Source organism: Pongo pygmaeus, chromosome 10, assembly GCF_028885625.2.
Source record: "Pongo pygmaeus isolate AG05252 chromosome 10, NHGRI_mPonPyg2-v2.0_pri, whole genome shotgun sequence".
In the NCBI taxonomy this organism is placed as follows: domain Eukaryota; kingdom Metazoa; phylum Chordata; class Mammalia; order Primates; family Hominidae; genus Pongo; species Pongo pygmaeus.
In genome coordinates this window covers 107,572,163-107,597,701 of record NC_072383.2, presented here as the reverse complement: position 1 = coordinate 107,597,701, position 25,539 = coordinate 107,572,163, and the positions used below count along the sequence as shown (strand labels likewise).

General features: G+C 45.4%; 1 protein-coding gene across 1 annotated transcript in view; it reads left to right on the top strand.

Annotated features, from left to right (window-relative positions):
* SVOP (SV2 related protein) overlaps nt 1–25,539 on the top strand; it is a 104,915-nt gene that overhangs the window by 5,037 nt on the left and 74,339 nt on the right. The gene's annotated exons all lie outside the window — the stretch shown is intronic.

Below are 25,539 nucleotides of genomic sequence, written 5' to 3'. Positions count from 1 at the left end.
GTAGGGGTGCCTGGAAGCCACAGTCTCCTGTGCAAAACACTAAGAAGATGTCTGGTGTGGTGTGAGAGCACATGTCTGAACTTGAACCCTTTGTCCGTCCTCCACCTGCTCCTGTTTCAGCCTCCCCCTGTTTCAGCCTCCCCCTGTTTCAGCCTCCCCCTGTTTCAGCCTCTCCCTGTTTCAGCCTCCCCCATCTCAGTTGATGACAACTCCATTTGTCCCATTTGGCCAGAAACTTTGGAGTCAAGTTAGACTCCTTTCTTCCTCCCATTTCACTTTTTTGTTTTGTTTTGTTGAAACAGAGTCTCGCTCTGTTGCCCAGGCTGGAGTGCAGTGGTGTGATCTCAGCTCACTGCAACCTCTGCCTCCCAGGTTCAAGTGATTATCATGGCTACCCCTGTAGCTGGGATTACAGGCACGCACCACCATGCCCAGCTAATTTTTGGATTTTTTTTGTAGAGATGGGGTTTTGCCATGTTGGCCAGGCTGGTCACCTGGCTCCAAGTGACCCTCCCGCCTTGGCCCCACAAAGTGCTGGGATTACAAGCATGAGCCACCACGCCTGGCCCCATTTCACTTTCAGTCCATCGGGAAATCCTTTGGTCCTGCCTTCAACTTACACCCAGGCTCCCACCCCTTCTGCTGCAATCCCCTGGTTCAAGTCTCCATCCTCTCTCACTGGGATTGATTGCAATGATGTCTGTGCTGGTTTTCCCGCTCCTGCTCTTGCCTCCCTATAGCCCATTCTCAACCCAGCGGCCGGAGGGATTCTTTAAAAGTCAGATCATGCCCTTCCTCAGCTCAAAATTCTCCTATCGTTCCCATCTCACCTCGTCTCTCTCACTATCTTACCCATTCATGCTGCTGCCTCCCTGCTGTTCCTCAGCCATGCCAGCCAGGCTCCTGCCTCAGGATCCACCCCCCTAGAAAGCTCTTCTCCAAGGTACCTCCTTCACTTTCATCAAGTCTCAAATGCCACCTTCTCACCAAAGCTTACCCTAATAACTCTCTTTAAATTTGCAGCCCTCTCATATACCCATTAGGATGGCTACTATCAAAATAGAAAATACCTGAGCTGGGCTTGGTGGCTCAAGCCCGTAATCTCAGCACTTTGGGAGCCCAGTGCGGGAGGACTGCTAGAAGCCAAGAGCTGTGAGACCAGCCTGGGCAACAAAGCAAGACCCCGTCTCTACCAAAAGTTTTGAAAAACTAGCCAGCCATGGTGGTGCATGCCTGTAGTCCCAGCTACTTAGGAGGCTGAGGAGGGAAGATTGCTTGAGCCCAGGGTTTTGAGGATGGAGTGAGTTATAAATGTGCCACTACACTCCAGCCTGGGTGATAGAATGACACCCTGTCTCAAAAAAGAAAGAAAGACCAAAAAAATCAGAAAAAAACAAGTGTTGGTGAGGTTGTAGAGAAATTGGAACTTTTGCACACTGTTAGTGAAATATAAAATAGTGTAGCCACTATGAAAAACAGTATGGCAGTTCCTCAAATGTAAAAATAAAAATAATGCCATGTGACCCAGTAATTCCACTTCTGGTTATAGATGCAAAATAATGGGAAGCAGGGTGTTGAAGGGATATTTGTACTTCTATGTTCACAGCAGCATGATTCACTAGAGCCAAACATGAAAACCCATGCCCGTGGACTGATGAATGAATGAATAATATTCCATTGTGCTAAAATCTCCTCTCTTAGCAATTTTCAAGAAACAAAATGTGGTCTATCCACATTTGGAATATTATTCAGCCTTAAAAAAGGAAGCACATTTTGGCCGGGTGCAGTGTCTCATGCCTGTAATCCCAGCACTTTGGAAGGCCGAGGCAAGTGGATCACTTGAGTTCAGGAGTTCAAGACCAGCCTGGCCAACATGGTGAAACCCCGTCTCTACAAAAATACAAAAATTAGCCAGGTGTGGTGGCACGCACCTGTAATCCCAGCTACTTGGGAGGTTGAGGCACGAGAATCGCTTGAACCTAGGAGATGGAGGTTGCAATGAGCCGAGATCACACCGCGGCACTCCAGCCTGGGCAACAGAGTGGGACTCCATCTCAAAAAAAAAAAAAGGAAGGAAATTTGGGCAGTCCTACAATGCAGATGAAGCTTGCAGACATTGTGCAAATAAAGCAGTGACAAAAAGACAAATACAGCATGATCCCACTTACATGAGGTGCCTAGAGCAGTCAAATCCATAGAGACAGAAAGTAAAATGGTGGTTCCAGGAAGTCGGTGGTGGGGGGAGAGGGAATGGGGAGTTGGTGTTTAATGGTACTGAATTTAAATTTAAATTTTGCAAAATAAAAAGAGTTCTGCAGATGGATGGTGGTGATGATTGTACAACAATGTGAACATGCTTAATACCAGAGAACTGTGTACTTAAAAATGGTTAAGATTGGGCTGGGTGCAGTGGCTTACGCCTGTAATCCCAGCACTTTGGGAGGCTAAGGCAGGCAGATCACTTGAGGCCGGAAGTTTGAGATCAGCCTGGCCAACATGGTGAAAACCGTCTCTACTAAAAATGCAAAAATTAGCCAGGTGTGGTGGCATGCACCTATAATCTCAGCTACTCAGGAGGCTGAGGCATGAGAATCACTTGAACCTCAGAGGTGGCGGTTGCAGTAATCAAAGATCGTGCTACTGCACTCCAGCCTGGGTGACAGAGTGAGACTCTGTCTCAGAAAAAAAAAAAAGGTTAAGACGGTAAATTTGATGTTATGTGTATTTAATCACAATTGAAAAAAAGCTGCAGCCTTCTTCCTCTATCCTCCAATACCATGTTCTCCTTTTTCTTTTTTTCATAGCATGTATCATCTGCTAATAAACTCTATAATTTGCTTATTTATTGTGTTTAGTGTTTGTCTTCCCTCTTGAGAGTTTCACAAGGGTGGGATCTGATGTATCCCAAGTGTGTGGGATATTGCTGTCAGTTTCACCTACTACTGGATTCCAGTGTAGACCAATATAGACAGGCCAAATGATTAGGAATGCTTCATGAATGAAAAACCAGAAAAATCTGTCCGTCGGCTGTGTTATTTTCCCTGACAGTGGGACCACTATTAAGTTTTAGCAGCTGTGTAGCCCAGTCTACCTGGAAAGACCAGACATAGCTTTGTTTCTTCATGTCTATTTTCTGCTTCCCCATATTCCATTTTAAGACAGGCTCTCACTCCAGTTGCCCAGGCTTGAGTGCGGTGGCACAATCATGGCTCACTGCAGCCTCAAACTCCTGGACTCAGCTGATTCTGTCACCTCAACCTCCCCAGTAGCTGGGACTACAGGCACATGACACCACGCCTGGCTCATTTTTTGTATTTTTGGTAGAGACGGGGTTTCGCTATGTTGCCCAGGCTGGTCTCAAACTCCTGGACTCAAACAATCCACCTGCTTTGGCCTCCCAAAGTGCTGGGATTACAGGCTTGAACCACCATACCTGGCCATATTTCCTCATTTTCTTTGACTAAATCAGGGAGGTTGGGAGAACAGCAGTTTGACTACTGATTACATGAAAAAATTTTTTATTATTTTAATATTTTAAAAAATGTTAAATTGACAAATAAAAATTATATATGGTGTAGAACATGTTCTGAAATATGTGTAATTGTGAAATAGCTGTATCAAGCTAATTAACATATGCATCATCTCACATCCTTTTTTGTGGTGAGTACACTTAAAATCTCCTTTCTTAGCAATTTTCAAGTATACAATACTCTAAATTGTTATTAACTATAGTCTCCATGTTGTATGATAGATCTCTTGAACTTATTTCTCCTGTCTAACTGATTTTTTTTTTTTTCTGAGACAGTCTCGCTCTGTTGCTTGGGCTGGAGTGCAGTGGCGTGATCTTGGCTCACTGCAACCTCTGCCTCCCAGGCTCAAGCGATTCTCCTGCCTCAGCCTCCTGAGTAGCTGGGATTATAGGCACCCACCACTGTGCTCAGCTAATTTTTGTACTTTTAGTAGAGACAGGGTTTTGCCATGTCAGCCAGGCTGGTCTTGAACCCTGACCTCAGGTGATCTGCCTGCTTCAGCCTCCCAAAGTGCTGGGATTAGAGGCATGAGCCACTGCGCCCAGCCTAACTGAAATTTTCTTTACCTGCAGCAACTCCCTAATTCCTCCAAGCCCCTACCAAGCTCCTGGTAATCACCATTCTACTCTCTGCTTCTATGAGTTTGACTTTTTCAGATTCCACATATAAGTGAGATCATGCAGTATTTGTCTTTCTGTGCCTGGCTTATTTCACTTAACACAATGTCCTCCGGGTTCGTTCATGTTGTTGCAAATGAGTGGATTTCCTTCTCTCTTAATGCTGAATAGTATTCCATCGTGTTTATACCACATTTCCTTGATCCATTCATCTCTTGATGGACACTTAGGTGGATTCCATAAGTTGGTGATTGTGAATAATGCTGCGATGATTATATGACTATTGCTGTTGAAATTGTCCCAGGTAAACTCTTTGAGCCCATGTTAAGCTAGGCAAGGATTTGTGTTTGAGTTCTAGGGGAGAAGCTAGAAGCAGGTTCTGGTTCCTCTAACTGAGAAGATCTCTGCATAGAGACACAGGACCAGAGGAGGTGGGAAAGGCACACATGAGACTTCCTGCTGGCTCCCTTCCCCCTGAGACCTAGTGGGGCCAAAGGAGGGGGAGGATCCCTGGACAAGGAAGAGAGATAAGGCATCATTGTCACTCACTTCAGGCAAAAAGTAGGGAGTTATTGTAATAGCCTGCACATCCCCCAAGGGAACCCACCACAGCCTTTAAAACCTCACATTCAGAGCTGCTCACACCCCTTCATTTCAAAAATGTTTACATTTTATGCCAGCCAGCTTCACTTAAGGAATGTGTGTTTCAATGACTTAAGGGGAATAGTCTGATTGTTGAGTGCATTATATAAGATAGTGCAGTGGCCCTCATCTATAATCCCAGCACTTTGGTGGGGGCCAAGGTGGGAGGATCGCTTGAGGTCAGGAGTTCAAGACCAGCCTGGCCAACATGATGAAACCCTGTCTTTACTAAAAACACAAAAATTAGCCAGGTGTGGTGGTGTATGCCTGTAATCCCAGCTACTTGGGAGGCTGAGGCATGAGAATCGCTTGAAACCAGGAGGCAGATGTTGAAGTGAGCTGAGATCACGCCACTGCACTCCAGCCTGGATGACAGAGCGAGACCCTGCCTCAAAAAACAAAATAGAAAACCTCACACTCAAAGCTGTTCACACCCCTTCACTTCAAAAATGTTTACATTTTATGCCGGCCAGCTTCACCTCTGAGGAATGTATGTTTCAGTGACTTAAGGGGAACAGTCTGGGCCGGGTGCAATGGCTCTTGTCTACAATCCCAGCACTTTGGGAGGCCAAGGCAGGAGAATTGCTTGAGCTCAGGAGTTTGAGATCAGCCTGGGCAACATAGCAAGACCCCCTCTCTAAAATCAAAAAAATTATCTGGGTGTGGTGCCTGTGGTCACAGCTACTTGGGAGGCTGAGGCAGAAGGATCACTTGAGCCTGGAAGGTTGAGATTGCAGTGAGCTATGATTGCACCACTGCACTCTAGCCTGGGTGACAAAGTGAGACACAGTCTGAAAAACAAAACAAAACAAAAACCACAATATTCTGGAGGCCAAAGAAAGAAAGTCTCCTTGAAAAGAGGCCATTGTTTGGGTGGCTTTGGGTCTTAGGGAGGATTATTCCAGGGCTCACTGGCCTAGACAGTGGCTTTACAGCCCCAGCTAAAGTCTTCTCTGGGCTGTCTAAAAGAATTATGCAGATTTGCATGTGAATGATTATGTGATCTTGGGCAATTTATTTAACTTCCTTGAGACACAAGCGGGTGCCCGGGTCACCTTTGAGGGCATTTTCAGCTCTACAAGACTGATTCTCAGCTCTCTGGATGAATGTGCCTGGCACCAGCCTGGATCATGGCAGTTATTCTGGTGTATTTATTAACTTATTTGTTTAATTATTATTATTTTTTTTTGAGAGAGAGAGGGTCTTTCTCTGTTGCCCAGGCTGGAGTGCAGTGGCATGATCATGGCTCACTGCAGCCTTCGAACTCCTGGGCTCAACAATCCTCCCGCCTCAGCTTTCCAAAGTGCTGGGCTTAAAGGTGTGAGCTACCCTGCCCAGCCTGATGTAATTATTAATAGTATCTCATTCACTCTTTAACCCAGGGTTTCTCAGCCTCAATACTATTCACATTTTAGACCAGACAATGCTTTGTAGTGGTGGGGCTGTCGTATGCATTGTAGGATGTTTAGCAGCATTTCTGGCCTCCTGTACCCACCAGATGTCACTCTCACTCCCACCAGTTGCGACCATCAAAGCTGTCTCTAGACATTGCTGATGCCCCTGGGAGACTAAATTGCCCCGGTTAAAAACCACTGCTCTAAGGCCAGGTGCCATGGCTCACACCTGTAAGCCCAGCACTTTGGGAGGCCGAGGCGGGTGGATCACTTGAGATCAGGAGTTCGAGACCAGCCTGGCCAACATGGTGAAACCCCATCTCTACTAAAAAAATACAAAAATTAGCTGGGCGTGGTGGCGGGCACCTGTAATCCCAGCTACTCGGGAGGCTGAGGCAGGAGAATCGCTTGAATCCAGGAGGCAGTCACTCATTTCTACAGCATCTTCAGATCTCTCTTTAAGCCTCACTCCTCTGACTTGAGTCATGCTGGCACCCTGTACGTGTTCCCTTAACAACGTGTGCATCTTCTGCAATGCTCAGGGTACCTTTGGTAAAAGGCTCTAAGTTCCATGGGGGCAAGAACTCAAATCTGACACAGAGAGAGTCCCCTCTGTATGGTTGTTAAATGAATGAGTGAATAAATAAGTTACAAAGACAAGGCCGGACGCGGTGGCTTATGCCTGTAATCCCAGCTCTTTGGGAGGCGGAGACAGGCTGATTATCTGAGGTCAGGAGTTCGAGAACAGCCTGGCGAACATGGCAAAACCCTGTCTCTACTAACAATATAAAAATTAGCCAGGCATTGTGGCTTGTGCCTGTAACCCCAGCTACTTGGGAGGCTGAAGCATGAGAATCTCTTGAACCCGGGAAGCAGACGCTGCAGTGAGCGGATATCATGCCACTGCACTCCAGCCTGGGTGACAGAGAGAGACTCCATCTCAAAAAAAAAAAAAAAAAAAGAAAAGAAAGAAAAAAGTTACAAAGACAAATGACCGACCCTGAAAGTTGCAGCATAGGCCTTTTTGTTCTCCAATCAGAAGAGTAACCCACTCCTCTCTGCTGAGGCCATGTCAGAGGATGAGTAAGTGTGTGTGTGCTCAACTCAGGCAGATTTGGTTTTGGATCCTGACTTTCTGGCCAACTTGGTAGATGATCTTGGGCAAGTTCCTTGTTTTTCTTTAGGCCTCAGTTTTATCTTCTGTAAAGTGGAGACAGCAATGGCACCCACCTCCTAGGGCATGAGGGTTCCTTGAGATGATGCTCATAATGTGCTTAGCAGAGTTACCAGCCCCTGATAAAGGCTTCATGAATGCTAACTATGATTTATTTTTTATCATTACCTTTTGTCCAGGATATAAGCTAGTGGTCTGCTATCCTAGGAACAAGCTCATTGCTATTCAGGTTGACGGGGATGGCAGAAAAATGCAAATAAATAAAATCCACAGAGATCTAAAATTTCCATTAATTATAAACTTCTAACACATTCAGAAATGGAAGAAAACTTAAAGGTCATCACATCCAACCCCTCACACCCCGTCTCCCCAGTTCAGAGCAGGCAGGCATCAGATGGTGACTTTCAGACTTCTGTGGCTGCCCTCAACATGTTATTAAAATTCAGGTTCTTGGGCCCCACTCTGTAGAGATGCAAAAGCATTATTAGGTCTAGAGTATGGCCCAGGAATCAGCATTTTAATCAGTTCCACAGGGGTATTCTTGGCTTCAGGTACAGAAGCTTTGGCTGACTGATTAAGATCATGGGTTTTGGAGCTACCTGAGCCAGGGTCCTAGTACACTGCATATTATCTAGGAGACCTGGAACTGTTGGTATAACCTCTCCTAGCCTCAGTTTAGTTGTCTATAAACTGGAGATTTTTTTTTTTGAGACAGGGTCTCACTCTGTCACCCTGGCCTGGAGTGCAGTGGTGCAATCATAGCTCACTGCAGTCTTCACCTCCTGGATTCAAGAGATCCTTCCATCTCATCCTCACCAGTAGCTGAGACCAAAGGTGCATACCACCACGGTCAGCTAATTTTTTAATTTTTTATAGAGACATGGTCTTGCCATGTTGCCCAGGTTGGTCTCTAACTCTTGGGCTCAAATGATCCTCCCACCTCAGCCTCCCAAATGTTGGGATTATAGGCATGAGCCACTGTGCCTGGCTGAAACTAGAGTTATTAATAATACTTCCCTGTTATGATTGTTGAGTGCATTACATAAGATAATTTATAACACTCAGGCTTGGACCTGGCATGCTGAAGTGATGCATAAATATTAAATATCATTACTCCTGAGCCAATCACAGGGACACCTGCCTCTGCTGCAATGCCTCTCATGAGAGGGAGCCCACTGCCTCCTAAAGCAGCCGTTTTCATCTCTCGACTTCTGTGCCTGATAAGGCTCCTCTTTATATTGAGTTGAGATCTGCTTCCTTCTTTCTTATACCCAGAAGTTCAAGCTCTGCTCTTAGGACTCAGGTTGAGAGGCACCTTCTTTCACAGGTCAGAGCCTCAAATATTTGAAGACAGAGGTTCATCTCCTGGGAAGACGCTTCTCATATCCTACAGCTCAGGGAGCGCCCCAGGTCTTGTCTTGAAGGAGACAAAGCAAGTCCATATGTTAGTGACCTTGGCAGTCTCTGCTGCTCTAAGTGCACAGCATCTAACTCCATTTGTTGATAAGTTTCAGATTCCGAAGACGCCACATCACCAGAGTATCTGAGACAAAGCTGAGGGATACTGGTTATCAGTGTTTTTGATCGAGTTCCCCAAACAAGGTGATCCCTTGTTGCAATGCTGCCTTCCACTGGCAGAGGAGCCTCCCTATGAAGATGTCTTCTTGTACTATTTGGAAGAGTTGGGGAGAAAGGGACGAATATTTAACAAAAGCCTCAGCCCTCCACCTCTCCAACCCCCCTAATCCAAACCACCACCACCTCTTCTCCCACTGGCCACACAGCTTCCTTCCTGGCCTCCCTGACTCCTCTGCAGCCACCTTTTTGTATTAACCAGGCCTTTGATTGTTTATATTCTCATGCTTCAACATCTTGGAGGCTTGCTGACCCTGGAGGGACTTGCCCCCTCAGAGTTAACTAATTCCTAGAAATAGCAAACAGCTCACCTGCCAGCGTGCCTTTCCTATACAAACCAATCAGGCCAGAACCTCAGGTCTCTCCAGCCACCTCCTTTATCCAGCTCCCAGACTCCTGGCCACATCTACCTGCCCTCATTACCCCAGAACCAGGCATGAGACAATTAAGGACAGCCCCTATGCTCCAGAGAAGGATGAAATTATTCAAACGAACCAAACCTAAGCCGGCAGCCTCTGCCTTGCACATTTCTTTCCTGGGAAACCACAATAAAGGCTCTTGGTCACGTTCTCCCCCTATACCCTCTGCCTCCTGACAAATCCTGGGGCTGCCATGTGTGCCCCTTACAGTGTGGCGTGCCCCTTCTTCTTGGGATCTGTAAGTATGACAGAGTATATCTTGTCAATGGCTCACATCTCGTGATCTCTCAGCCTTGCCATACCTAAATAATATTAAAATCTATATTTAAGAAATGCTTTCTGGGGTGGGCACAGTGGGTCACCCTGCAATCCCAGCACTTTGGGAGGCCCAGGTAGGCGGATCACCTGAGGTCAGGAGTTCGAGACCATCCTGGCCAACATGGTGAAACCCCATCTCTACTAAAAATACAAAAATTAGCCAGGCGTGGTAGCAGGCAGCTGTAATCCCAGCTACTTGGGAGGTTGAGGCGGGAGAATCGCTTGAATCCGGGAGTGAGAAGTTGCAGTGAGCCGAGACTGTGCCACTGCACTCCAGCCTGGGTGACAAGAGCGAGACTCTGTCTCAAACAAAACAAAACAAAGCAACCTGCTTTCCTCCACTGATTCCTCCTCTTGTGGGAGAATGTGCTGAGTGACCTTCTCAAAACAACTCTGATCATCTTCCACCCTCTCGCTGCTGCTTGAAACCCTTCCATGGTGTCCCACTGGTCTTAGGACAACACAGAAAATCCTCACTGTGACCTCCAGGGCTCTGTGTGATCCCGGCTGTTTCTCTGACCTCTGTTCCGTGGTCCCACCTCCAGGCCTTTGCACTAGCTGTTCTCTCTACTCCTCCCCTACTTGTGTGGGACTGTCTTTGTCCCCTTGATCTCTCCTTGGGGAGGTCTTTTCTGATCACTCACTTTTTTTCTTTAGGCCTCAGTTTTAACATCTGTAAAGTGGGGACAGGAATGGCACCCACCTTCTAGGTCATGAGGGTTCCTTGGGTACCACTGCTGTCCCCACTTGGCACCCTGTTTGCTTCCTCCTCAAGATATATTTCCTTTGCAAATATATAATGATTTATTTGTTTACTTGTATATTAACCACCTTGCCAACCAGAGCATCCATTTCTCGAGGTCAGGGACCGTGTCAATTTCATCCTCCATTGGACCCCAGCACTCACTCAGCATAAGTCAGCCCTCAATAGATGCTTATGGAAATACTGAATGGTCCTGCTAGTCTCTTCCAGATGCTCTCGATAGACTCCTTTGATCTCCATGGCTACCCTGTGAGGTAGGAATTACCATTTCCATTTTATAGGTGAGGAAACTGAGGCTCAGAGAAGCAAAGTAACCTACCTAGGGTCACACAGATACTGAATGGTGTGGGTAGGGGATTCAAACCCAAGTCAGTCTGCTTGCCAGAGTTGGGCTCTCTTGTCTACTCTGGCAGACCACCTCTCTGACTCTGAATGCCACACACAGATAATCACAGCTTAAGCTTCTTTTTCAGTCTGATAGCTTGAACTCTGGTAGCCTGAACTCAAGGGCTAAAACTCCAGAAGCCCAGATGAAAAGAGAGAAAATTTCCTTATGTAAAATACCTGTCTGGGCACAGTGGCTCACGCCTATAATCCCAGCACTTTGGGAGGCCAAGACAGGTGGATCACTTGAAGTCAGGAGTTCGAGACCAGCCTGGCCAACATGGTGAAACCTCGTCTCTACTAAAACTACAAAAATTAGCCAGGCATGGTGGTGGATGCCTGTAATCCCACCTACTCGGGGGGATGAGGCAGGAGAATCACTAGAACCCAGGAGACAGAGGTTGCAGTGAGCCAAAATTGTGCCACTGCACTCCAGCCTGGGTGGCAGAGTGAGACTCCATCTCAAATAAAATAAAATAAAATAAAATACCTGAATCAGGCCAGGCGTGGTGGCTAACACCTGTAATCCCAACACTTTGGGGATCCCTTGAGCTCAGGAGTTTGAGACCAGCCTGGGCAACATAGCAAGACCTTGTTTCTACTAAAATTCAAAAAAAATTCGCTAAGCACGGTGGCACATAGCTGGAGACCCAGCTACTTGGGGGGCTGAGGTGAGAGGATTGCTTGAGCCTGGGAAGTCGAAGCTGCACTGAGCGCAGATCTGCACTCCAAGCTTGGGCAACAGAGTAAGACCCTGTCTCAAAAAAAAAAAAAAAAAAAAGTAACAATACCTGAATCGAGTCACAGGCCCTAATTTAAGGTACCGAGGAAAATTCTATGGTGGTACAAACAAGATCTCTAGGTGGACAACTATTTCCTCAAGTTCTTCTCTTCCTTAAATAGCAAAATTATGTAAAACAAATGTTCCCTGCTATTTTGGTAAATTATATGCTATATATATACATATACAACAAATGGCAAGAGATTGTGAGCCAGCCTGTTTTGAAGCCTTCATATATTTAACATATGCCACTGCTATTTTCTTTTTCTTTCATATTACTTTTTTTCCCCTCAGGAAATCTTGGCTCATGTAGTTGACAAATTCTTTTAGGAACCCGACTGATTCAAAATGTAGCTGGCTTTCTGAGTACTGTATAATTTAATGTCAAAGGTCCCTCTATATTTCCGTTTTAAAACAAACTTTAATAAACAAAGGTGCCCTTGCTTTTTGTGGTTTGCCAGAGAAGAAATGTGAGCAGGTCCAGGTTTAAAACTGCAGGGAGGTTGGGCTCTGTGGCTCACACCTGTAATCACAGCACTTCAGGAGGCCGAGGCACGAGGACCGCTCGAGCCCAGGAGTTTGAGACCAGCCTGGGCAACATAGTGAGACCCTATCTCTACAAGAAATTTTAAAATTGGCTGGATATGGTGGCACACGCCTGCAGTCCCAGCTACTGTGGAAGCTGAGGCAGGAGGATCGCTTGAGCCCAGGAGTTGGAGGGTGCGGTGAGCTTTATTGCACAACTGCCCTCCAGCCGGGGTGACAGAGCAAGACCCTGTCTCAAAAAATAAATAAATAAAACTGCAGGGAGCTAAGCCATTTTCTCAAAGTCACTTTTTTAAGGATCAGTGTACTCCAAACTCAAGGTAGAGAGGTGACTTGGAGAAGACAGGTTGCAGGAAGCTCATATTTCCTCATTGCTCACAATTTTCCTCTTCGTCAAGCTCAGTTAATGCTCACAATCGTCTGCAAGCCGGCTGTCATTCCCACTTCACAGACGAAAGCAGAGCATAGCCACGCTTAGCAGCATGCTGCTCCATCAACTAGAGCATGGTCAATAGTCGCTGTTGTTATGTATATTTATAATAAGAGCAGTAGATGCCCAGGTTAAAAATGTCAAACATTACAGAAGGGTCCAAAATGAATAAGCAAAAAAAATGTGTCATCCCTCAAAACTTCCCATTCCCATCCAGTTCTCCTCCCCAGAAGAAACCAGAGTTAGGCTTCTTACGTGTCCTTCCCAAATGTCTATGATTGTCCAAGCATAACTCCTCCAGAACAGTATTTCTCAGACTGTAGCATGCACACAAATTGTCTGGAGACTGGTTAAAATGCAGATGCTGATTCAGTAGGTTTGAGACAGGGTCTGAGACTCTGCATTTCTTGCTTTTTTTTTTTTATTTTTATTTATTTATTTATTTATTTTGAGACAGGGTCTTGTTCTGTCACCCAGGCTGGAGTGCAGTGGTGTAATCACAGCCCACTGCAACCTCAAACTCCTGGGCTCAAGTGATTCTCCCACTTTAGCCTCCTGAGTAGCTGGGACTACAGGCACACGCCGCTATGCCCGACTAATTTCTGTATTTTTTGTAGAGATAGAGGTCTCACTTTGTTACCCAGGCTGGTCTATAGCTCCTGGGCTCAAGCGATCTTCCAGCCTCAGCCTCCCAAAGTGCTAGAATTACAGGTATGAGCCACGACGCCTGGTCAAGATTCTGCCTTTCTAACAAGATCCTAAGGGATTGCTGGGGCCTCTGGTTCAGAACCACACTTAAGTTTTTCTTACTTTCTTTCTTTCTTTTTTTTTTTTTTCCGATGGAGTCTCGCTCTGTTGCCCAGGCTGGAGTGCAGTGGCGCCATCTTGGCCTGCAACCTCTTTCTCCTGGGTTCAAGCGATTCTCTTGCCTCAGCCTCCTGAATAGCTGGGATTACAGGCACGAGTCACCATGCATAGCTAATTTTTGTATTTTTAGTAGAGACGAGGATTCACCATGTTGGCCAGGCTGGTCTCAAACTCCTGACCTCAAGTAATATGTTCATCTCGGCCTCCCAAAGTGCTGGGACTACAGGCATGAGCCTCGGCATCTAGCCAGGACCACACTTAAGTTTTTGAGTATCAAGGACCTAGCTCACAGGACCATATTATACCACCTTTTCTTTTTGGAGAAACTGAGTCTCACTTTGTTCTCCAAGCTGGTCTCAAACTCCTGACTTCAAGTGATCTTCCCACTTCTGCCACCCAAAATGCCAGGATTATAGGCATGAGCTACTGTGCCCAGCCCATTTTATAGCACATTTAATAATGAGCCTCAACAATCTTGCCCTGTTGACCCTTACAGATCAGTGTGTGTGTGTGTATGTATGTATGTGCATGTGTGTATGTTTATTGTGGTAAAATATATGTAAAAAAATTTACCATTGACAAAATTTTTTTTTTTTGAGACGGAGTCTATCTGCGTTGCCCAGGCTGGAGTGCAGTGGTGCGATCTCAGCTCACTGCAACCTCCCCCTCCCAGGTTCAAGCGATTGTCCTGCCTCAGCCTCCTGAGTTGCTGGATTACAGGCATGACCCAACATGCCCGGCTAATTTTTGTATTTTCAGTAGAAACAGGGTTTCACCATGTTGGCCAGGCTTGTCTCAAACTCCTGACCTCAAGTGATCTGCCCTCCTGGGCTTCCCAAAGTACTGGGATTACAGGACGATAAACCATTTTAAGTGTACAGTTAGTGGCATTAAGTACATTCACAATGTTGTGCAACCGTCACTATCATCCATCTCCAGAATTTTTTCATCCTCCCCAACTGTACTCATTAAACACTAACTCCCTATCCTCCCTTCCCCCCAGCCCCTGGTAACCACTATCCTGCTTTCTATATCTGTGAATGTAAGTGTTCTAGGTCCCCTCACACAGATAGAATCCTCATATAGTAGAATCCTTTTGTGACTGCCTTACTTCACTCCGCATAATATCTTCAAGGTTCATTCATGTTGTAACATGTGTCACAATTTCCTTTCTTTTTAAGCCTGGATCATATTCTATTGTATATATTGTTCACGTTTTGTTTATCCATTTATCTGTTGGATGTATCTGCCTTTGGGCTGATTGTTTCTGCCTTTTGGCTATTTTTATACAGGCCGACTTAAAAAATTGTTAACATTTTTGTTTATTTATTTTTAATTTTTTTTTTGAGACAGGGTCTAGCTCTGTTGCCCAGGCTGGAGTGCTATGGTGTGATTGTGGCTCACTGCAGCTTTGACCTCCCAGGCTCAAATAATCCTCCCACCTCAGCCTCCCGAGTAGCTGGGACCACAGACATGCACCACCATGCCCAGCTAATTTTTTAAATTTTTTTGTAAAGATGAGGGTCTTACTATGTTGCCCAGGCTAGTCTTGAACTCCTGGGCTTGATCAAGCAACTTGGCCTCCCAAAGTGCTGAGATTACAGGCATGAGCCACCCTGCATGGCTGTAAAAACATTTAAAAAGTGGATGTGCTATATCCATTTAATCACCCCTGTCCTAATGATCATTTCTAGTGTTCTATTATCACAATCAAAGCTGCAAACAGCATGCTAGCAGCAGAAGGGACTATAGCAGGGTGGCTGGACTGGAGACTCTGAAGTCAGATGGCTTTGCCAAAGCCTGGCTTAGCCACTTACTGTGTGACCTTGGGCAAGCTTGCCACCCCTCTGTGCTTAAGTGTCCTCATTTGCAAAATAGGGATAGTGAAAATGTGTATCAAATAAGATAATCCACAAGGCACTGAACCCTGGACCCGACACATGGCAGACTAATGGTCCATATCAGCTGTTCTTTATTCTTATTATTTTTTGACAGAGTTCGCCATGTCACCCAGGCTGGAGTGCAGTGGCGTGATCTCAGCTCACTGCAACCTCTGCCTCCCGGGTTCAAGCGATTCTCCTGCCTCAGCCTCCTGAGTAGCTGGGATTACAGGTGCAGGCTACCAGGCCCAGCTAGTTTTTTTTTGTATTTTTAGTAAAGACAGGGTTTCACTATGTTGGCCAAGCTAGTTTGAAACTCCTGACCTCAAATGATCTGCTCGCCTCGTCCTCCCAAAGTGCTGGGATTACAGGCTTGAGGCACTGTGCCTTGCCCCATATCAGCCATTATCAGTATCGTAAGTCATTGCCTAGTTGTTTCCATCCCTGTAATGAATTGCCAGCAGAACAAAGCTGGTGGCAGCACAGGACATTTAAACATTGTGAAAGCTATCACAAATTACCCTCCAAAAGGTTACAGTGGTCACTATTAGTCCACAGAAGGAAGTAGGGAGCCATGGACGGTCCTTGCGGAGAAGATGTGACAGAAGGAGTATTCAAGGAAGATGATCAGGCCACACAGTGATTTCTTTCTGTGATATCCTCAGAGTCAAGGGTGCTGATCCATTGACCTTGCCTTCATCCCTAAAGATGAACTGAGAGTGCACTACAACGTTCATGTCCTTCCTTCCTGGGATATTTCTCTATGTGTCCATCTTCTGTGAATACCTTAGGGGACTCTCCACGTTTTTGATTTTGGGGTTACTTCTTTGGGACTGGAGGTCCTACTCATTTGCAGTTTCCTTTCTGTAGCCCATTTCACACCACCCCTCACTTAGTGGGTTCCATACGTGAATGTCACCCCCACCATGAGCCTTTCACAGCACCCAGTTTATTTGCAGCATTTCTTACAATGTGCAAACCATCTATATAGTGATGTCCATATTTAATCACTATTTTTCTTTTTAAAATTCTTATCCCCTCCTGGTAGACTATGAGCACTGCAGAAAGGCGTTGACGTCTGATGACCTTCGTGATCCCAGCAGCACCTTTGGGCCTGGCACAAAGCAGGTGCTCATTCAATATTTGTTGGATAAGGGATTTCAGTAACATCTGTGGCAGTGCTAAGAGTTAAGGATTTTCGTTTTTTTTTTTTTTTTTTGATGGCAAAATACACATAATATAAACTTTACCATTTTAACCTTTTTTTTCCCCTTAGAAATGGGGTCTTGCAGCCGGGCACCATGGCTTACATCTGTAATACCTGCGCTTTGGGAGTCCGAGGTGGGTGGATCACCTGAGGTCAGGAGTTTGAGACCAGCCTGGCCAATATGGTGAAACCCTGTCTCTACTAAAAGTGCAAAAGTTAGCCAGCCATGGTGGTGAGCGCCTGTAATCCCAGCTACTTGGGAGCCTGAGGCAGGAGAATTGCTTGAACCTGGGAGGCAGAGGTTGCAGTGAGCCTGGGTGATGGAGTGAGACTCCATCTCAAAAAAATAAAAGACGGGGTCTTGCTATGTTACCCAAGCTGGTCTTGAAGTCCTGGCCTCAAGCAGTTCTCTTGCTTCAGCCCATCCACATAGCTAGGATTACAGACACATGTGGCACCCCCCCCGCCCCCCGACCATGCCTGCCTCTATTTTAACCATTTTATTTATTTTTTATTTTTTTCCATCTTAACCATCAATTAAAGTGTGCAATTTTACAAGGTTGCACAACCCTCATCTCTATCTAGTCCCAGAGCATTTTCATCACCCCAAAAGGAGACCCCACACCCATTAAGCTGTGACTCCCCATTCCCTGGCAATCCCCCAACCCCTGGGAGCCACTAATCTGCTTTCTGTCTCCATGAATTCTGGACACTTCATTTAAGTGGACTCATATCTATGTGAGCTTTTGTGACTAGCTTCTTTGCTCAGTGTAATATTTTTGAGGTTCATCTGCAATATAGCATGTGTCAGTAGTTTCAGGAGGTTTCTGTTTGTTCATTTGTTTTGTTTTTCAGAGACAGTGTCTCTTCTTGTTGCCCAGGCTGGAGTGCAGTGGTGTGATCATATCTCACTGCAGCCTCGACCTCTCAGGCTCAAGCGATCCTCCCACCTCAGCCTCCTGAGGAGCTGGGACTACAGGCACGCACCACTGCATCTGGCTAATTTTAACATTCTTTGTAGAGATGGGGTCTCCCTATTTTGCCCAGGCTGGTATTGAACCCCTGGACTCAAGTGATCCTCTTGCCTTGGCCTCCTAAAGTGCTGGGATAACAGGTGTGAGCCACTGCGCCCCTGAGGACTTTTTTTTTTTTTTTTTTTAACAGTGATGTGCTAGAGCCTGATGGTACCAGTTCTAGAGAGCAGATGGATTGTTAAATATGCTGGAATTTGGGGAGCCTGTTATTTAATCACTGACAGGCTGAAACAAGCCATTGTGGGAGTATCTAGGACACAGATATTGGCAAATGCTATAAATCAATATTGTTGGGGGAGGGTATTTGAGAACCAGTTTATAGGCACACCGCTGACTTTAAAGCACTCCCATAATCTCTATCAGCATCCCTGAGAAGTTACCGTAATGAAATACCTACTTTGGTTTATTTCTTTATTTCTTTAGTGTCAGGATCTCACTCTGTTGTCCAGGCTAGGTGCAGTGGTGCAATCATACCTCACTGTAGCCTCAACTTCCTGGACTCAAGAGACCCTCCTGCCTCAGCCTCTTGAGTAGACAAGACCACGGGTATGTGCTACCATGCCTGGCTAATCTTTTTTTTGTTGTTTTTTTGTAGAGATGGGGTCTTACAGGCTAGAGGTGATGACTTACAGGCTAGGGGTGATGACTCACGCCTGTAATCCCAGCACTTTGGGAGGCCAAGGCAGGTGGATCACCTGAAGTCAGGAGTTTGAGACCAGCCTGGCCAACATGGAGAAAGTCTGTCTCTACTGAAAATACAAAAATTAGCCAGGCGTGGTGGCACATGCCTATAATCCCAGCTACTCAGGAGGCTGAGGCATGAGGATTGCTTGAACTCGGGAGGCAGAGGTTGCTGTGAGCCAAGATCAGGCCACTGCACTCCAGCCTCGGTGACAGAGCAAGATTCTGTCTCAAAACAAACAAACAAACAAAACCCGAGATGGGGTCTTGCTGTGTTGTCCAGCCTGGTCTCAAACTCCTGGTCTCAAGCAATCCTCCTGCCTTGGCCTTCTAGAGTGCTGGGATTAGAGGGGTGAGCCACCATGCAGACCTCTTAAATACCTATTTTGAATAAAACAGTGTTCTTGCTGGGCAAGTACTGCTTAAGAGATGTCCTGGGTCCCACCTTCTAACCAGATATCCAGGCCTAAGGCAGTCTGTCGCCAAGCCTTTGCTCCTAAGTGACACCTGCCTTCCAGCTGCAAGGGATGCCCCAGCTCCAGACAGCAGGATGTTTGCCTGAGTCCTGTGTCATAGGCCTCTCAGGGTAGGAGGGTGAGTTGTAGACGCACAGCTCAGCCAGCAAGAGAGTGGGGACTCCTCGGGGCTCAGTCCCTCAGTGCTTCTGCTTCACGATGGGGTTGGGGGCAGCTGAACAGCAGAATCGCTTGCCTGCCTCTGATGAACGAGAAGAGCAGTCCCCAGATCAGCAATGCCAGCAGCACCTGGGAATGCACTCAAAGTGTAAAGGTTTGGCCCCAGGTCAGACCTTCTGAATCAGGCCTTCTGGGGGCGGGGCCCAGCCATCCACGTTGTGATCAACCCCGAGGGAGTTCTGAGGCTGCATCCAGTTCAAGAACCCCTGGACTCAAGTGACAGTCCAAAGAGCTGTCAGCCAGGCTGGAATGGAGCTGTGCCTTTTGTTTTTATTTATTTATTTTTCTGTTTTGTTTTATTTATTTATTTTTTATTATACTTTAAGTTCTAGGGTAAATGTGCACAACGTGCAGGTTTGTTACATATGTATACATGTGCCATGTTGGTGTGCTGCACCCATTAACTCGTCATTTACATTAGGTATATCTCCTAATGCTATCCCTCCCCCCTCCCCCCATCCCACGACAGGTCCCGGTGTGTGATGCTCCCCTTCCTGTGTCCAAGTGTTCTCATTGTTCAATTCCCACCTATGAGTAAGAACATGCCGTGTTTGGTTTTTTGTCCTTGCAATAGTTTGCTGAGAATAATGTCCATCAATGATAGACTGGATTAATAAAATGTGGCACATATACACCATGGAATACTATGCAGCCATAAAAAAGGATGAGTTCATGTCCTTTGTAGGGACATGGATGGAGCTGTGCCTTTTGATTCCTGCTCCAGAACACACACTGTTTTCCACTCTCTGGCAAGCCTGCCCACACAAGCCAGCTCAGTGTAGACCTTGCACTCATCCTGAGAGATGTGAATGCTTGGGAGAGGCACTGACTTGACGCCCAGTGATTAGGATTGAAGGTGCTATTACCAAAGACCACCAAACTGAAGCCTCGGCTCCTTCAAGCTGTGTGACCTAGGGCAACTGCCATAACCTGAGCAGCCATTTCCTCATGTATAAAATGGGTATAATAACTGTACCTAATTCATAAGTTGATTGTTAAGGTAGCAGGAGATAATATAAAGGGCTTCGCATAGCTCTTGGCTTATAGCAAATGCTCAATAACTAGTTGCATTGTTTGAGGACTATTATCCAAGGAGTTTGAGGAAGGGGAATTCAGTGATGAATCCCTCACATTTGTCTCGTGCTTTACAATTAATTTGTATAATAACTCTGCAGGTGCTTCTTTGTAGCAGATACGGTTGGTGCCCTTTGCAGATTCCTTTAGCAGGCTGGCACTCTCCCAGCTATTGCCAGTGTTGGTTCACAACTGTAGCTCCCTCTGGATTGCCCCTGGCAGAGGGAAGCCACCTTGTCTGGGAGATTATGCCCTCCACTGCTGGGGGTGGCGTGGCCAATGACTGACTGATATGAGGGTGTAACAGCCCAGCCCTCACACCCCTGGGCGGGACGTTCTCGATGGCACGATTCACACTTCAGAGCTCCCTGTGGGGTCAGGCTGAGGCTAGATTTCAGCAGGAACTACATCCTTTCTTAGCTTCCTCCTGCTTACTCCTGCTTCCCGGTGGGTTTCTCTTGAGACTCCTTCCTCAGTAAATCGCTTGCACAAACATCACCATCTCACTGTTTTGCAGAAATAGAAAAATCCTAATCCCAGCACTTCAGGAGGCCAAGGCGGGAGGATCGCTTGAGGCCAAGAGTTTGAGACCAGCCTGACCAACATAATGAGACCCCTGTCTCTATGAAACAGACTAACAAAAAGCTAGGTGTGGTGGTGCGTGCCTGTAGTCCCAGCTACTCAGGAGGCTGAGGCAGGAGGATCACTTGAATCCAGGAGTTTGAGGCTGTAGGGAGCTATGATAGTGCCATTGCACTCTAGTCTGAGCAACAGAGCGAGACTCTGTCTCAAAAGAAAAAAAGGAGGGTGGGCACGGTGGCTCATGCCTGTAGTCCCAGCACTTTGGGAGGCTAAGGCAGGCCGATCACTTGAGGTCAGGAGTTCGAGACCACCCTGGCCAATATGGTAAAACCCCATCTTTACTAAAAATACAAACATTAGCTGGGTGTGGTGGCATGTGCCTGTAGTCCCAGGTACTCTGGAGGCTGAGGGAGGAGAATCACTTGAACCTGGGAAACGGAGGCTGCGGTAACCAGAGATCGCGCCATTGCACAATTTTTTGAGACTGGGTCTCAAAAAAAAAAAAAGAAAAGAAGGAAGGAAGGAAGGAAGAAATAAAGAGAAATCTACCTGAAGATTCATATAGAATCTCTCAAGGGACACCGAATAACTAAAACAATCTTGAAAAATAAGAACGAAATTAAAGATCTCACACTTTCCAATTTCAAAACTTACTACTACTTACTTAGGTGTGGCTTAAGGATAGACATACAGATCAATGGAATAGAATCAAGAGCTCAGAAATAAATTCTCGAATCATATGATTTGATTAAATGATTTTCAAAATGGTGCCAAGATCACTCAGTAGGAGAAAGGACAGTCTTTTAAACAGATGGTATTAGGAACACTGGATGTCCATATGTGAAAGAATGAAGTTGGACTCTTACCTAACACCATATAAAAAATTAACTCAAAATGGATCGAAGACCTAAACCCATAAAAGTTTAGAAGAAAATATAGGAGAAAAGCCTTATGATATTGGATTTGGCAATGATTTCATGGATATGACACCAAAAAAACAGATAATAAAAATAAAAGTAGATATATCGGGCTACATCAAAATTTAAAACTTTCGGCCTGGTGTGGTGGCTCACACCTGTAATCCCAGCACTTTGGGAGGCCAAGGTGGGTGGATCGCTTTAGCTCAGGAGTTCAAGATCAGCCTGGCCAACATGGTGAAACCTCACCTCTACAAAAAAAAAAAAAAAAAAAAAAAAAAATTAGTTAGACATGGCCGTGTGCACCTGTAGTCCCAGCTACTCAAGAGGCTGAGGTGGGAGGATCACCTGAGCCCAGGAGGTCAAGGCTGCAGTGGGCCGTGATCACACCACTGCACTACAGCCTGGGTGACAGAGTGAGACCCTGTATTAAAAATTTTTTTTTTCAAACTTTGGTGCATTCAACGATCACAATCAATAGAGTAAAAAGGCAATCCAAAGAATGGGAAAAATTGTTTGCAAATCATATGTCTGATAAGGAATCTATATCCAGAATATAGAAAGAAGTACAACTCAACAACAAGAAGTCAAACAACCAAATTTTAAAATAGGCAAAGGACTTCAATAGACATTTCTCCAAAGATGTACAAAAGGCCAATAAGCACATAATAAGTTGCTCAACATTAGGGAAATACAAATCAAAATCACAATGAGATACCATCTCACACCTATTAGGATGGCTGTTATTAAGCAAATGGAAAATAACAAGTATTGGCAAGGATGTGGAGAAATTGGAATCTTCGTGCATTGCTTGCGAGAATACAAAATGGTGCAGCCACTGTGGAAGACGTTCTGGCGATTCCTCAAAAAATGAAACATAGAATAACCCTTTTATCCAGTAATTCCTCTTATGGGTCTATATCTAAAATAAGTGAAAGCAGGAACTCAAATAGATATTTGTACACTCATGTTCATTACAGCATTATTCACAATAACCAAAACATGGAAACAACCTGTCCATCAACAGATGAATGGATCAGCAAAATGTGGTCTGTCCATGCAATGGAATATTATTCAGCCTTAAAAAGGAGGGAAGTTCTGCAATGTGCTGCAACATTGGATGAGCCTTGAAGACATTATGCTAAGGGAAATAAGCCAGACACAAAAGGAAAATTACTGTATGATTTCACTTATCTGAGATCCCTAGAAGAGTCAAATTCATAGAGACAGAAAGTAGATTGGTGCTTGTCAGGGCTGAGTAGGGGAAGATGGAGCATTGATTTCTATGGGTACAGAGTTTCAGGTGAAACTTAATGTCACTGAATTGTACACTTATAATGGTTAAAATGGCAAATTTTATATTTTAATATGGCATGTATATTTTACCACAATAAAAAAAGAATCTCTGTTTCATGATTTTCTTCTAGGACACCTGACTTACGGCACAACTATTACACCAATGTATAGAAGAGGTAAACTGAGGCTCAGAGTGACTATGTGTTTGTCTTATCCAGTGGGGATAATAATAGTCTCCACCTCTCAAGTTTACTCTGAGGATTAAATCAAATAATGATGCCTATAAAGACCCCCCCTCCCCGATCAAAGAAGAGCATTGGCGACAGAGTGAGAACCTGCATCTCATGGTATCTCATTGTGATTTTGATTTGCATTTTCTGTGATTTTGATTTGCATATTGAGCAACTTATTATGTGCCTATTGGCCCTTTGCATGTCTTCTTTGGAGAAATGTCTGTTGAAGTCCTTTGCCTATTTTAAAATGTGAAATACCTATGAAGATGGGAGCGATGGAGACAAGATGGCTTCAACTGAACTAGGGACAAATGTTGGCGATTTCACATGGGTCAACCTAATAGTCATGTCTAATCCTTTAGTTAAACAGCAGAAACAAAGATATTTCTCTCATTGTTATGTATGTAATTTTATATGCTTGAAATGTCTCAAAATAAAATATCTTTATTAAAAAATATAGTAAATGGGAAGCAATGGAAGAATTTGAAGAGGTGTTACCCTCTCATTGGCCAGGAATACAATGTTTTAAGCCAGATAAACCTGTGGTTGAATCCCGGCTCCATGCCTGTTTAGTTATGGGACTGTGGGCAAGCCATGTGACTTCTAGGACCTCAGTGTTCTTGTCTGTAAAACGGTGATAATAATACGAACTTCAGAGTGGTGCTATGCAGATCGAGTGCACAGAAAACAGCTGGAACTTGCACAGAGCACAAACTTGATTCTATTAGACGTGACTGTGGTAGAGGGGGTGAAATGTTAGCACCAAGCTTCAAACCCCGCCAGTCTGTCTGCCAACCCTGTGCTGGGCCCTGCATTTCCAGCCAAGACGAGCCTGACAGCTCAGGTTTTCCAAGCCCAGCCTTGCCAAGGAGTGGAGTTTCAGGTGTTTACAGAATTACTGTGATTTAATCTGTCTTTTTTCTTCTAGAACTTCACAAGCAGGGTATGTTCCCTGTGCTTCTGAAATCCAGAGATTTACCCTTTCTATGCCAGTGCGACAGTTACTCTTTGGTGAAATACATGGAATGATGCAATCGTTAATAATAATAGCAGTATTTTGAACTTAAATATTTCTCTTTTTTTTACCTTTTAAAAACATGGATCAAATGTGTACTCCGTCTGCTCATATACTGCCTCTGCTATTCATGCCCATGTAACTTCAGACTTTTTTATTTATTTTATTTTTTTTTTAAACAAATAAAATCCTAGGATCTTGCTCTGTCACCCAGGCTGGAGGGAGTGGTGCAATCTTGGCTCACTGCATCCTCCACCTCCTGGGCTCAAGCAATCCTCCCACCTCAGCTTCCCAAGTAGCTGGGACCACAGGCGCATGCCACCATGCCTGGCTAATTTTTGTATTTTTTGTAGATATGGGGTTTTGCCATGTCACCCAGGCTTGTCTTAAACTACTGGACCTAAGTGACCCTTTCGCGCCAGCCTCCCAAAGCGTGGAGATTATAGGCATAAGTGACCATGCCCAGCCAGAATTTTTTATTTTCCTTTTCCTTTTCCTTTTATTTTTTCCTTCCTTCCTTCCTTTTTTATTTCTTTCTCTCTCTCTTTTTCTTTCTTTCTTCCTCTCTCTCTTTCTTTCTTTTCTTTGTTTCTTTCTTTTTATTTTTCAGATAGGGTCTCTCTCTGTTGCCCAGGCTGGAATGCAGTGGTATGATCACGGCTCACTGCAGCCTCAACCTTATGGGCTCAAGTGATCCTCCCACCTCAGCCTCCCAAGTAGCTGGGACTAAAGGCACGCACCACCATGTCCAGCTGATTTTTTTATTTTTTGTAGAGACGGCGTCTCACTATGTTGCCCAGGCTGGTCTTGAACTCCTGTGCCCAAGCAATCCTCCCTCCTCAGCCTCCCAAAGTGCTGGGATTACAGGCATGATCCACTGTACTCAGCACCCCAGACTTTCTTCAAAAAGTCTATGAGGACTCAAAGCTGTGATAGAAAGGACTTGCACATTCGGTAGCACTATCCCCTTGAGGGACTGTGAGGTCAGAACACATCTGTCTTTTCAGTGCTATAACCCCAAAACCCACCCTAGGGCTGGGAGACAGCAGGAATTTTGTGTTTGGGAGTGAGAAAATTGGAAGGAGACAGGTAATTTTGCCCCTGAGTCCCAGATGAAGAAACTACTGCCCAGAAAAATCAAAGCTTCTTGCAGAGGAACAAGAAACAGCATAGTTTGAAGGAACATATTGCATAAGAGTGGGGTCCATGGGGTCTCAAACTCAAATGCCTACAGGGCCCGACAAATGGGTCCACGTGCCAAGTGAGAGGAACACAGAGCAAGTGCAAGGATAACTAGCAAAAGACCCTTAGGGCTGGAGATAATGAGACAATGGTCAACTGTGGAGTGCATGACCCATCTAAAACAGGGGTTGGGGTGGGCCGGGGACCACCACTGCCCAGACCTAGCACAATTCCAATGCAGGA